Source organism: Taudactylus pleione, unplaced genomic scaffold, assembly GCF_031769625.1.
Source record: "Taudactylus pleione unplaced genomic scaffold, aTauple2 ptg001693l, whole genome shotgun sequence".
NCBI lineage: Eukaryota > Metazoa > Chordata > Amphibia > Anura > Myobatrachidae > Taudactylus > Taudactylus pleione.
Window position 1 is genome coordinate 212571 of NW_028286090.1, and position 15164 is coordinate 227734.

A 15164-nucleotide genomic window follows, 5' to 3' on the forward strand; every position below is an offset into this window, starting at 1 on the left:
ACACGGAGGTCTCAGCAGATGCCTTGTACCCCTCTGACATGGAGGTCTCAGTAGACATCCATCACTCGGCGATGCCTCTGCCCTCGTCTCTCTCTCTCAGTACCTAGTATGATGCCTATGAATATGGCCTCAGTTCTGTGTTGTCCTTTATATAATTATTATCTTGTTACGTGACATCATTTATCCATTCCTTATCATGTCTCCTGTCACTTATACTATTGTCCTTACGCTGGTGCTATTAATACTGGTCTCTCCTGTATGTCTCCATCTGTCCCCACTGTTACCCCAGCCTGTCTGTCTCTCTCTGCCTCATCACTACGGTCTGTCTCTTTCTCTCCCTCTTACTACGGTCTGTCTCTTTATCTCTCCCTCTTACTACGGTCTGTCTCTTTATCTCTCCCTCTTACTACGGTCTGTCTCTCCCTCTTACTACTGTCTGTCTCTGTTCCCCTCTCTCCCTCCCTCCAGTCTCCTGTCTCTGGGTTGTCCTCTCTCTACCTCCAGTCTGTCTCTCTTTACCCCCCTCTCCCTCTTACCTCTCTCTCTCTCCCTCCCTCCAGTCTCCTGTCTGTCTCTCTCTCTCCTTGGGTTGTCCTCTCTCTACCTCCAGTCAGTCTCTTTTCCTCTCTCCCTCCCTCCAGACTCCTGTCTCTCTCTCTCTCTCTGGGTTGTCCTCTCTATACCTCCAGTCTGTCTCTTTTCCTCTCTCCCTCCCTCCAGTCTCCTGCCTGTCCGTCTCTCTCGCTCTCTCCACCTGTGTTGTCTTCTCTCTACCTCCAGTCTGTCTCTTCCTGTCTCCCAATCACCGGCTGCTGCAGAACACAACACACACACTGATCCCTGCTGGAAAGAAGAGCTCCAACACCACAGAGGAACCACTGTCTCCATACAGGAAGTCATGTGCATTGCGCTGATACCGTGTGACAGAAGGGAAATCGGTCTCCATAGACATGGCCGTCCTGCACACTCTGCCCCCCAGTGTTAGAGACATCACAGACAGTCAGTAACAGAGTGTAACCCACATACACTAGGAGGGTTGCGCGTACAGCCAAGCGCATGCGCAGTGCTGGATACAGCAAACGTCTCCTGACTAATCGGGGAAGAGGGTCACGTGGCAATGGGCGCAGTTTATGGAGCAGCAGGCAAGATGTGGGTGTGGCCAGCCAGCGCCAATGTGTGTATTGCAAATATCTGTGGGCGTGGTCATGCGCTGTACTACACTTCCGGGGGAACCTAAGGGCCTTGTACTGAGGTAATATATCATAGCTATAGGCGCTATATCCCATCCTTATACTGAGGTAATATATCATAGCTATAGGCGCTATATCCCATCCTTATACTGAGGTAATATATCATAGCTATAGGCGCTATATCCCATCCTTATACTGAGGTAATATATCATAGCTATAGGCGCTATATCCCATCCTTATACTGAGGTAATATATCATAGCTATAGGTGCTATATCCCATACTTATACTGAGGTAATATATCATAGCTATAGGCGCTATATCCCATCCTTATACTGAGGTAATATATCATAGCTATAGGCGCTATAGCCCATCCTTATACTGAGGTAATATATCATATCTATAGGCACTATATCCCATCCTTATAATGAGGTAATATATCATATCTATAGGCGCTATAGCCCATCCTTATAATGAGGTAATATATCATATCTATAGGCGCTATAGCCCATCCTTATACTGAGGTAATATATCCTTTATTTCTATATCCCATCCTTATACTGAGGTAATATATCATATCTATAGGTGCTATATCCCATCCTTATACTGAGGTAATATATCATATATGTAGGTGCTATATCCCATCCTTCTACTGAGGTAATATATCCTATATCCCATCCTTATACTGAGGTAATCTATCCTATATCTCTATATCCCATCCTTATACTGAGGTAATATATAGCTATAGGCGCTATAGCCCATCCTTATACTGAGGTAATATATCATAGCTATACGCGCTATATCCCATCCTTATACTGAGGTAATATATCATATCTATAGGCGCTATAGCCCATCCTTATACTGAGGTAATATATCATATCTATAGGTGCTATATCCCATCCTTATAATGAGGTAATATATCATATCTATAGGCGCTATAGCCCATCCTTATACTGAGGTAATATATCCTTTATTTCTATATCCCATCCTTATACTGAGGTAATATATCATATCTATAGGTGCTATATCCCATCCTTATACTGAGGTAATATATCATATATGTAGGTGCTATATCCCATCCTTCTACTGAGGTAATATATCCTATATCCCATCCTTATACTGAGGTAATCTATCCTATATCTCTATATCCCATCCTTATACTGAGGTAATATATAGCTATAGGCGCTATATCCCATCCTTATACTGAGGTAATATATCATAGCTATACGCGCTATATCCCATCCTTATACTGAGGTAATATATCATATCTATAGGCGCTATAGCCCATCCTTATACTGAGGTAATATATCTTTATTTCTATATCCCATCCTTATACTGAGGTAATATATCATATCTATATGTGCTATATCCCATCCTTATACTGAGGTAATATATCATATATATAGGCGCTATATCCCATCCTTATACTGAGGTAATATATCATATCTATAGGCGCTATAGCCCATCCTTATACTGAGGTAATATATCATATCTATAGGCGCTATATCCCATCCTTATACTGAGGTAATATATCATATATATATAGGTGCTATATCCCATCCTTATACTGAGGTAATATATCATATCTATAGGTGCTATATCCCATCCTTATACTGAGGTAATATATCATATATATATAGGCGCTATATCCCATCCTTATACTGAGGTAATATATCCTTTATCTCTATATCCCATCCTTCTACTGAGGTAATATATCCTATATCCCATCCTTATACTGAGGTAATCTATCCTATATCTCTATATCCCATCCTTATACTGAGGTAATCTATCCTATATCTCTATATCCCATCCTTATACTGAGGTAATCTATCCTATAACTCTATATCCCATCCTTATACTGAGGTAATATATCCTACATATCTATATCCCATCCTTATACTGAGGTAATATATCCTATATCCCATCCTTATTCTGAGGCAATCTATCATAGCTATAGGCGCTATATCCCAACCTTACACTGAGGTAATATATCATATCTATAGGCGGTATAGCCCATCCTTATACTGAGGTAATATAGCCTATATCCCATCCTTATACTGAGGTAATCTATCCTATATCTCTATATCCCATCCTTATACTGAGGTAATCTATCCTATATCTCTATATCCCATCCTTATACTGAGGTAATCTATCCTATATCTCTATATCCCATCCTTATACTGAGGTAATCTATCCTATATCTCTATATCCCATCCTTATACTGAGGTAATCTATCCTATATCTCTATATCCCATCCTTATACTGAGGAAATATATCCTATATCCATATCCCATCCTTATACTGAGGAAATATATCCTATGTCTCTATATCCCATCCTTCTACTGAGGTAATATATCCTATATCTCTATATCCCATCCTTATACTGAGGTAAAATATCCTATATCTCTATATCCCATCCTTATACTGAGGTAAAATATCCTATATCTATATCCCATCCTTATACTGAGGTAATCTATCATAGCTATAGGCGCTATATCCCATCCTTGTACTGAGGTAATATATCCTATATCTCTATATCCCATCCTTATACTGAGGTAATATATCCTGTATATCTATATCCCATCCTTATACTGAGGTAATATATTCTATATTTATATAGCCCACCCTTATACTGAGGTAATATATTATATATCTCTATAGCCCATCCTTATACTGAGGTAATATATTCTAGATCTCTATAGCCCATCCTTATACTGAGGTTATATATCTATATCCCATCCTCATACTGAGTTAATATATCCTATATATCTATAGCCCCTCCTTATACTGAGGTAATATATCCTATATATCTATATTCCATCCTTATACTGAAGTCATATATCCTGTATATCTATATACCATCCTTATACTGAGGTAATTTATCATATATATCTATATCCCATCATACTGAGGTCATATATTATCTAGAGACGAGCGAGTCCGGTTCACCGAACCCACCCGAACTTCATGATGCGGGCCGGAATCTGACTCCAGCTCGGGTTTTACCCCTAACTCGGATCTTTTAACGAAGCAAAAAGTCATCATCCCGCTGTTGGAGTCTCACGGGTTTTGGATTGTATATAAGTCCCACCCTGCGGTGATCGGCGCCATTTGCTTGCTGAGTCCCGGGCTGTCAGGGCTGTGCTTCGTCCAAGGGGGCTGTGTTGTACAATACGGGGGTGGGCTGGGCCGTGTTGTCCAATACAGGGGTGGGCTGGGCTACGTTACCTCACATAGCATCACACCTCCCCACAGGTCCCTACAATGTACCTCAGCCCTCACTATACCACTAAGCTGTACGTCTGATTACCTCACATAGCATCACACCTCCCCACAGGTCCCTACAGTGTACCTCAGCCCTCAGTATACCACTAAGCTGTACATCTGATTACCCCACATAGCATCACACCTCCCCACAGGTCCCTACAATGTACCTCAGCCCTCAGTATACCACTAAGCTGTACATCTGATTACCTCACATAGCATCACACCTCCCCACAGGTCCCTACAATGCACCTCAGCCCTCAGTATACCACTAAGCTGTACATCTGATTACCTCACATAGCATCACACCTCCCCACAGGTCCCTACAATGCACCTCAGCCCTCAGTATACCACTAAGCTGTACATCTGATTACCCCACATAGCATCACACCTCCCCACAGGTCCCTACAATGCACCTCAGCCCTCAGTATACCACTAAGCTGTACATCTGATTATCCCACATAGCATCACACCTCCCCACAGGTCCCTACAATGCACCTCAGCCCTCATTATACCACTAAGCTGTACATCTCATTACCCCACATAGCATCACACCTCCCCACAGGTCCCTACAATGCACCTCAGCCCTCAGTATACCACTAAGCTGTACATCTGATTACCCCACATAGCATCACACCTCCCCACAGGTCCCTACAATGTACCTCAGCCCTCACTATACCACTAAGCTGTACATCTGATTACCCCACATAGCATCACACCTCCCCACAGGTCCCTACAATGCACCTCAGCCCTCAGTATACCACTAAGCTGTACGTCTGATTACCCCACATAGCATCACACCTCCCCACAGGTCCCTACATTGTACCTCAGCCCTCAGTATACCACTAAGCTGTACATCTGATTACCTCACATAGCATCACACCTCCCCACAGGTCCCTACAGTGTACCTCAGCCCTCAGTATACCACTAAGCTGTACATCTGATTACCTCACATAGCATCACACCTCCCCACAGGTCCCTACAATGTACCTCAGCCCTCATTATACCACTAAGCTGTACATCTGATTACCTCACATAGCATCACACCTCCCCACAGGTCCCTACAATGCACCTCAGCCCTCAGTATACCACTAAGCTGTACATCTGATTACCTCACATAGCATCACACCTCCCCACAGGTCCCTACAATGCACCTCAGCCCTCAGTATACCACTAAGCTGTACATCTGATTACCCCACATAGCATCACACCTCCCCACAGGTCCCTACAATGTACCTCAGCCCTCAGTATACCACTAAGCTGTACATCTGATTACCCCACATAGCATCACACCTCCCCACAGGTCCCTACAATGTACCTCAGCCCTCAGTATACCACTAAGCTGTACATCTGATTACCCCACATAGCATCACACCTCCCCACAGGTCCCTACAATGTACCTCAGCCCTCAGTATACCACTAAGCTGTACATCTGATTACCCCACATAGCATCACACCTCCCCACAGGTCCCTACAGTGTACCTCAGCCCTCACTATACCACTAAGCTGTACATCTGATTACCCCACATAGCATCACACCTCCCCACAGGTCCCTACAATGTACCTCAGCCCTCAGTATACCACTAAGCTGTACATCTGATTACCTCACATAGCACCACACCTCCCCACAGGTCCCTACAATGTACCTCAGCCCTCAGTATACCACTAAGCTGTACGTCTGATTACCCCACATAGCATCACACCTCCCCACAGGTCCCTACAATGCACCTCAGCCCTCATTATACCACTAAGCTGTACATCTGATTACCTCACATAGCACCACACCTCCCCACAGGTCCCTACAGTGTACCTCAGCCCTCAGTATACCACTAAGCTGTACATCTGATTACCCCACATAGCATCACACCTCCCCACAGGTCCCTACAATGCACCTCAGCCCTCAGTATACCACTAAGCTGTACATCTGATTACCCCACATAGCATCACACCTCCCCACAGGTCCCTACAATGTACCTCAGCCCTCAGTATACCACTAAGCTGTACATCTGATTACCCCACATAGCATCACACCTCCCCACAGGTCCCTACAATGTACCTCAGCCCTCAGTATACCACTAAGCTGTACATCTCATTACCCCACATAGCATCACACCTCCCCACAGGTCCCTACAATGTACCTCAGCCCTCACTATACCACTAAGCTGTACATCTGATTACCCCACATAGCATCACACCTCCCCACAGGTCCCTACAGTGTACCTCAGCCCTCACTATACCACTAAGCTGTACATCTGATTACCCCACATAGCATCACACCTCCCCACAGGTCCCTACAGTGTACCTCAGCCCTCACTATACCACTAAGCTGTACATCTGATTACCCCACATAGCATCACACCTCCCCACAGGTCGCTACAATGCACCTCAGCCCTCAGTATACCACTAAGCTGTACATCTCATTACCTCACATAGCATCACACCTCCCCACAGGTCCCTACAGTGTAGCTCAGCCCTCAGTATACCACTAAGCTGTACATCTGATTACCTCACATAGCATCACACCTCCCCACAGGTCCCTACAGTGTACCTCAGCCCTCACTATACCACTAAGCTGTACATCTGATTATCCCACATAGCATCACACCTCCCCACAGGTCCCTACATTGTACCTCAGCCCTCAGTATACCACTAAGCTGTACATCTGATTACCCCACATAGCATCACACCTCCCCACAGGTCCCTACAATGCACCTCAGCCCTCAGTATACCACTAAGCTGTACATCTGATTACCCCACATAGCATCACACCTCCCCACAGGTCCCTACTATGTACCTCAGCCCTCAGTATACCACTAAGCTGTACATCTGATTACCCCACATAGCATCACACCTCCCCACAGGTCCCTACAATGTACCTCAGCCCTCACTATACCACTAAGCTGTACATCTCATTACCTCACATAGCATCACACCTCCCCACAGGTCCCTACAGTGTACCTCAGCCCTCACTATACCACTAAGCTGTACATCTGCTTACCCCACATAGCATCACACCTCCCCACAGGTCCCTACATTGTACCTCAGCCCTCACTATACCACTAAGCTGTACATCTGATTACCCCACATAGCACCACACCTCCCCACAGGTCCCTACAATGTACCTCAGCCCTCAGTATACCACTAAGCTGTACATCTGATTACCCCACATAGCATCACACCTCCCCACAGGTCTCTACTATGTACCTCAGCCCTCAGTATACCACTAAGCTGTACATCTGATTACCCCACATAGCACCACACCTCCCCACAGGTCCCTACAGTGTACCTCAGCCCTCAGTATACCACTAAGCTGTACATCTGATTACCCCACATAGCACCACACCTCCCCACAGGTCCCTACAGTGTACCTCAGCCCTCACTATACCACTAAGCTGTACATCTGATTACCTCACATAGCATCACACCTCCCCACAGGTCCCTACAATGTACCTCAGCCCTCAGTATACCACTAAGCTGTACATCTGATTACCCCACATAGCATCACACCTCCCCACAGGTCCCTACAATGCACCTCAGCCCTCACTATACCATTAAGCTGTACATCTGATTACCCCACATAGCATCACACCTCCCCACAGGTCCCTACAATGTACCTCAGCCCTCAGTATACCACTAAGCTGTACATCTCATTACCCCACATAGCATCACACCTCCCCACAGGTCCCTACAATGTACCTCAGACCTCAGTATACCACTAAGCTGTACATCTGATTACCCCACATAGCATCACACCTCCCCACAGGTCCCTACAATGCACCTCAGCCCTCAGTATACCACTAAGCTGTACATCTGATTACCCCACATAGCATCACACCTCCCCACAGGTCCCTACAATGCACCTCAGCCCTCACTATGCCACTAAGCTGTACGTCTGATTACCCCACATAGCATCACACCTCCCCACAGGTCCCTACAATGCAACTCAGCCCTCAGTATGCCACTAAGCTGTACATCTGATTACCCCACATAGCATCACACCTCCCCACAGGTCCCTACAATGTACCTCAGCCCTCACTATACCACTAAGCTGTACATCTGATTACCTCACATAGCATCACACCTCCCCACAGGTCCCTACAATGTACCTCAGCCCTCAGTATACCACTAAGCTGTACATCTGATTACCCCACATAGCATCACACCTCCCCACAGGTCCCTACAATGCACCTCAGCCCTCAGTATACCACTAAGCTGTACATCTGATTACCTCACATAGCATCACACCTCCCCACAGGTCCCTACAGTGTACCTCAGCCCTCACTATGCCACTAAGCTGTACATCTGATTACCTCACATAGCACCACACCTCCCCACAGGTCCCTACAGTGTACCTCAGCCCTCAGTATACCACTAAGCTGTACATCTGATTATCCCACATAGCATCACACCTCCCCACAGGTCCCTACATTGTACCTCAGCCCTCAGTATACCACTAAGCTGTACATCTCATTACCCCACATAGCATCACACCTCCCCACAGGTCCCTACATTGTACCTCAGCCCTCAGTATACCACTAAGCTGTACATCTGATTACCCCACATAGCATCACACCTCCCCACAGGTCCATACAATGCACCTCAGCCCTCAGTATACCACTAAGCTGTACATCTGATTACCTCACATAGCATCACACCTCCCCACAGGTCCCTACAATGTACCTCAGCCCTCACTATGCCACTAAGCTGTACATCTGATTACCCCACATAGCATCACACCTCCCCAAAGGTCCCTACTATGTACCTCAGCCCTCAGTATACCACTAAGCTGTACATCTCATTACCCCACATAGCATCACACCTCCCCACAGGTCCCTACAATGCACCTCAGCCCTCACTATACCACTAAGCTGTACATCTGATTACCTCACATAGCATCACACCTCCCCACAGGTCCCTACAATGTACCTCAGCCCTCAGTATACCACTAAGCTGTACATCTGATTACCCCACATAGCATCACACCTCCCCACAGGTCCCTACAATGTACCTCAGCCCTCAGTATACCACTAAGCTGTACATCTGATTACCTCACATAGCATCACACCTCCCCACAGGTCCCTACAATGTACCTCAGCCCTCACTATACCACTAAGCTGTACATCTCATTACCCCACATAGCATCACACCTCCCCACAGGTCCCTACAATGCACCTCAGCCCTCAGTATACCACTAAGCTGTACATCTGATTACCTCACATAGCATCACACCTCCCCACAGGTCCCTACAATGTACCTCAGCCCTCAGTATACCACTAAGCTGTACATCTGATTACCTCACATAGCATCACACCTCCCCACAAGTCCCTACAATGCACCTCAGCCCTCAGTATACCACTAAGCTGTACATCTGATTACCCCACATAGCATCACACCTCACCACAGGTCCCTACAATGTACCTCAGACCTCAGTATACCACTAAGCTGTACATCTGATTACCCCACATAGCATCACACCTCCCCACAGGTCCCTGCAGTGTACCTCAGCCCTCACTATACCACTAAGCTGTACATCTGATTACCCCACATAGCATCACACCTCCCCACAGGTCCATACAATCCACCTCAGCCCTCAGTATACCACTAAGCTGTACATCTGATTACCTCACATAGCATCACACCTCCCCACAGGTCCCTACAATGCACCTCAGCCCTCAGTATACCACTAAGCTGTACATCTGATTACCCCACATAGCATCACACCTCCCCACAGGTCCCTACAGTGTACCTCAGCCCTCAGTATACCACTAAGCTGTACATCTGATTACCCCACATAGCATCACACCTCCCCACAGGTCCCTACAATGCACCTCAGCCCTCACTATACCACTAAGCTGTACATCTGATTACCCCACATAGCATCACACCTCCCCACAGGTCCCTACAATGTACCTCAGCCCTCACTATACCACTAAGCTGTACATCTGATTACCTCACATAGCATCACACCTCCCCACAGGTCCCTACAATGCACCTCAGCCCTCACTATGCCACTAAGCTGTACATCTGATTACCTCACATAGCACCACACCTCCCCACAGGTCCCTACAATGTACCTCAGCCCTCACTATACCACTAAGCTGTACATCTCATTACCTCACATAGCACCACACCTCCCCACAGGTCCCTACAATGCACCTCAGCCCTCACTATACCACTAAGCTGTACATCTCATTACCTCACATAGCACCACACCTCCCCACAGGTCCCTACAATGCACCTCAGCCCTCACTATGCCACTAAGCTGTACATCTGATTACCTCACATAGCATCACACCTCCCCACAGGTCCCTACAGTGTACCTCAGCCCTCAGTATACCACTAAGCTGTACATCTGATTATCCCACATAGCATCACACCTCCCCACAGGTCCCTACAGTGTACCTCAGCCCTCACTATACCACTAAGCTGTACATCTGATTACCTCACATAGCATCACACCTCCCCACAGGTCCCTACAATGCACCTCAGCCCTCAGTATACCACTAAGCTGTACATCTGATTACCTCACATAGCATCACACCTCCCCACAGGTCCCTACAATGCACCTCAGCCCTCACTATACCACTAAGCTGTACATCTGATTACCTCACATAGCATCACACCTCCCCACAGGTCCCTACAATGCACCTCAGCCCTCATTATACCACTAAGCTGTACATCTCATTACCCCACATAGCATCACACCTCCCCACAGGTCCCTACAATGCACCTCAGCCCTCAGTATACCACTAAGCTGTACATCTGATTACCCCACATAGCATCACACCTCCCCACAGGTCCCTACAGTGTACCTCAGCCCTCACTATACCACTAAGCTGTACATCTGATTACCTCACATAGCACCACACCTCCCCACAGGTCCCTACAGTGTACCTCAGCCCTCAGTATACCACTAAGCTGTACATCTGATTATCCCACATAGCACCACACCTCCCCACAGGTCCCTACAGTGTACCTCAGCGCTCAGTATACCACTAAGCTGTACATCTGATTATCCCACATAGCATCACACCTCCCCACAGGTCCCTACATTGTACCTCAGCCCTCAGTATACCACTAAGCTGTAGATCTGATTACCCCACATAGCATCACACCTCCCCACAGGTCCCTACAATGCACCTCAGCCCTCAGTATACCACTAAGCTGTACATCTGATTACCTCACATAGCATCACACCTCCCCACAGGTCCCTACAATGCACCTCAGCCCTCAGTATACCACTAAGCTGTACATCTGATTACCTCACATAGCATCACACCTCCCCACAGGTCCCTACAATGCACCTCAGCCCTCAGTATACCACTAAGCTGTACATCTGATTACCCCACATAGCATCACACCTCCCCACAGGTTCCTACAATGCACCTCAGCCCTCACTATACCACTAAGCTGTACATCTGATTACCCCACATAGCATCACACCTCCCCACAGGTCCCTACAATGCACCTCAGCCCTCAGTATACCACAAAGCTGTACATCTGATTACCCCACATAGCATCACACCTCCCCACAGGTCCCTACAATGCACCTCAGCCCTCACTATACCACTAAGCTGTACATCTGATTACCTCACATAGCATCACACCTCCCCACAGGTCCCTACAATGCACCTCAGCCCTCACTATACCACTAAGCTGTACATCTGATTACCTCACATAGCATCACACCTCCCCACAGGTCCCTACAATGCACCTCAGCCCTCACTATACCACTAAGCTGTACATCTGATTACCCCACATAGCACCACACCTCCCCACAGGTCCCTACAGTGTACCTCAGCCCTCAGTATACCACTAAGCTGTACATCTGATTATCCCACATAGCATCACACCTCCCCACAGGTCCCTACATTGTACCTCAGCCCTCAGTATACCACTAAGCTGTACATCTGATTACCCCACATAGCATCACACCTCCCCACAGGTCCCTACAATGTACCTCAGCCCTCACTATACCACTAAGCTGTACATCTGATTACCTCACATAGCATCACACCTCCCCACAGGTCCCTACAATGCACCTCAGCCCTCAGTATACCACTAAGCTGTACATCTGATTACCTCACATAGCATCACACCTCCCCACAGGTCCCTACAATGCACCTCAGCCCTCAGTATACCACTAAGCTGTACATCTGATTACCCCACATAGCATCACACCTCCCCACAGGTCCCTACAATGTACCTCAGCCCTCACTATGCCACTAAGCTGTACATCTGATTACCCCACATAGCATCACACCTCCCCAAAGGTCCCTACTATGTACCTCAGCCCTCAGTATACCACTAAGCTGTACATCTGATTACCCCACATAGCATCACACCTCCCCACAGGTCCCTACAATGTACCTCAGCCCTCACTATACCACTAAGCTGTACATCTGATTACCCCACATAGCATCACACCTCACCACAGGTCCCTACAATGCACCTCAGACCTCAGTATACCACCAAGCTGTACATCTCATTACCCCACATAGCATCACACCTCCCCACAGGTCCCTAAAATGTACCTCAGCCCTCAGTATACCACTAAGCTGTACATCTGATTACCCCACATAGCATCACACCTCCACACAGGTCCCTACAATGTACCTCAGCCCTCACTATACCACTAAGCTGTACATCTGATTACCTCACATAGCATCACACCTCCCCACAGGTCCCTACAATGCAACTCAGCCCTCAGTATGCCACTAAGCTGTACATCTGATTACCCCACATAGCATCACACCTCCCCACAGGTCCCTACAATGCACCTCAGCCCTCACTATACCACTAAGCTGTACATCTGATTACCTCACATAGCATCACACCTCCCCACAGGTCCCTACAATGCACCTCAGCCCTCACTATACCACTAAGCTGTACATCTGATTACCTCACATAGCACCACACCTCCCCACAGGTCCCTACAGTGTACCTCAGCCCTCAGTATACCACTAAGCTGTACATCTGATTATCCCACATAGCATCACACCTCCCCACAGGTCCCTACATTGTACCTCAGCCCTCAGTATACCACTAAGCTGTACATCTCATTACCCCACATAGCATCACACCTCCCCACAGGTCCCTACATTGTACCTCAGCCCTCAGTATACCACTAAGCTGTACATCTGATTACCCCACATAGCATCACACCTCCCCACAGGTCCCTACAATGCACCTCAGCCCTCAGTATACCACTAAGCTGTACATCTGATTACCTCACATAGCATCACACCTCCCCACAGGTCCGTACAATGCACCTCAGCCCTCACTATGCCACTAAGCTGTACATCTGATTACCCCACATAGCATCACACCTCCCCAAAGGTCCCTACTATGTACCTCAGCCCTCAGTATACCACTAAGCTGTACATCTCATTACCCCACATAGCATCACACCTCCCCACAGGTCCCTACAATGCACCTCAGCCCTCACTATACCACTAAGCTGTACATCTGATTACCTCACATAGCATCACACCTCCCCACAGGTCCCTACAATGCACCTCAGCCCTCATTATACCACTAAGCTGTACATCTGATTACCCCACATAGCACCACACCTCCCCACAGGTCCCTACAGTGTACCTCAGCCCTCAGTATACCACTAAGCTGTACATCTGATTATCCCACATAGCATCACACCTCCCCACAGGTCCCTACATTGTACCTCAGCCCTCAGTATACCACTAAGCTGTACATCTGATTACCCCACATAGCATCACACCTCCCCACAGGTCCATACAATGCACCTCAGCCCTCAGTATACCACTAAGCTGTACATCTGATTACCTCACATAGCATCACACCTCCCCACAGGTCCCTACAATGCACCTCAGCCCTCAGTATACCACTAAGCTGTACATCTGATTACCCCACATAGCATCACACCTCCCCACAGGTCCCTACAATGTACCTCAGCCCTCACTATGCCACTAAGCTGTACATCTGATTACCCCACATAGCATCACACCTCCCCAAAGGTCCCTACTATGTACCTCAGCCGTCAGTATACCACTAAGCTGTACATCTGATTACCCCACATAGCATCACACCTCCCCACTGGTCCCTACAATGTACCTCAGCCCTCACTATACCACTAAGCTGTACATCTGATTACCCCACATAGCATCACACCTCACCACAGGTCCCTACAATGCACCTCAGACCTCAGTATACCACCAAGCTGTACATCTCATTACCCCACATAGCATCACACCTCCCCACAGGTCCCTAAAATGTACCTCAGCCCTCAGTATACCACTAAGCTGTACATCTGATTACCCCACATAGCATCACACCTCCCCACAGGTCCCTACAATGCACCTCAACCCTCACTATACCACTAAGCTTTACACCTGATTACCCCACATAGCATCACACCTCCCCACAGGTCCCTACAATGCACCTCAACCCTCACTATACCACTAAGCTTTACATCTGATTACCCCACATAGCATCACACCTCCCCACAGGTCCCTACAATGCACCTCAGCCCTCAGTATACCACTAAGCTGTACATCTGATTACCCCACATAGCATCACACCTCCCCACATGTCCCTACAATGCAACTCAGCCCTCAGTATGCCACTAAGCTGTACATCTGATTACCTCACATAGCATCACACCTCCCCACAGGTCCCTACAGTGTACCTCAGCCCTCAGTATACCACTAAGCTGTACATCTGATTACCTCACA

At 47.4% G+C, this 15164-nt stretch overlaps 1 protein-coding gene across 4 annotated transcripts in view; it reads left to right on the forward strand.

Annotated features, from left to right (window-relative positions):
* The first annotated feature begins 1150 nt into the window (after positions 1 to 1150).
* RGP1 (RGP1 partner of RAB6A GEF complex) overlaps positions 1151 to 15164 on the forward strand; it is a 100940-nt gene continuing 86926 nt past the window's right edge. The window contains exon 1 of one of the 4 annotated variants that reach the window (XM_088464579.1): positions 1151 to 1252. The gene's annotated coding sequence lies outside the window, so the exon portion shown is untranslated. Of the gene's footprint in view, positions 1253 to 1506; positions 1529 to 3771; positions 3785 to 3896; positions 3908 to 15164 lie in introns of those variants that run through there. The other 3 variants (XM_088464580.1, XM_088464581.1, XM_088464583.1) reach the window with 3 other exon arrangements.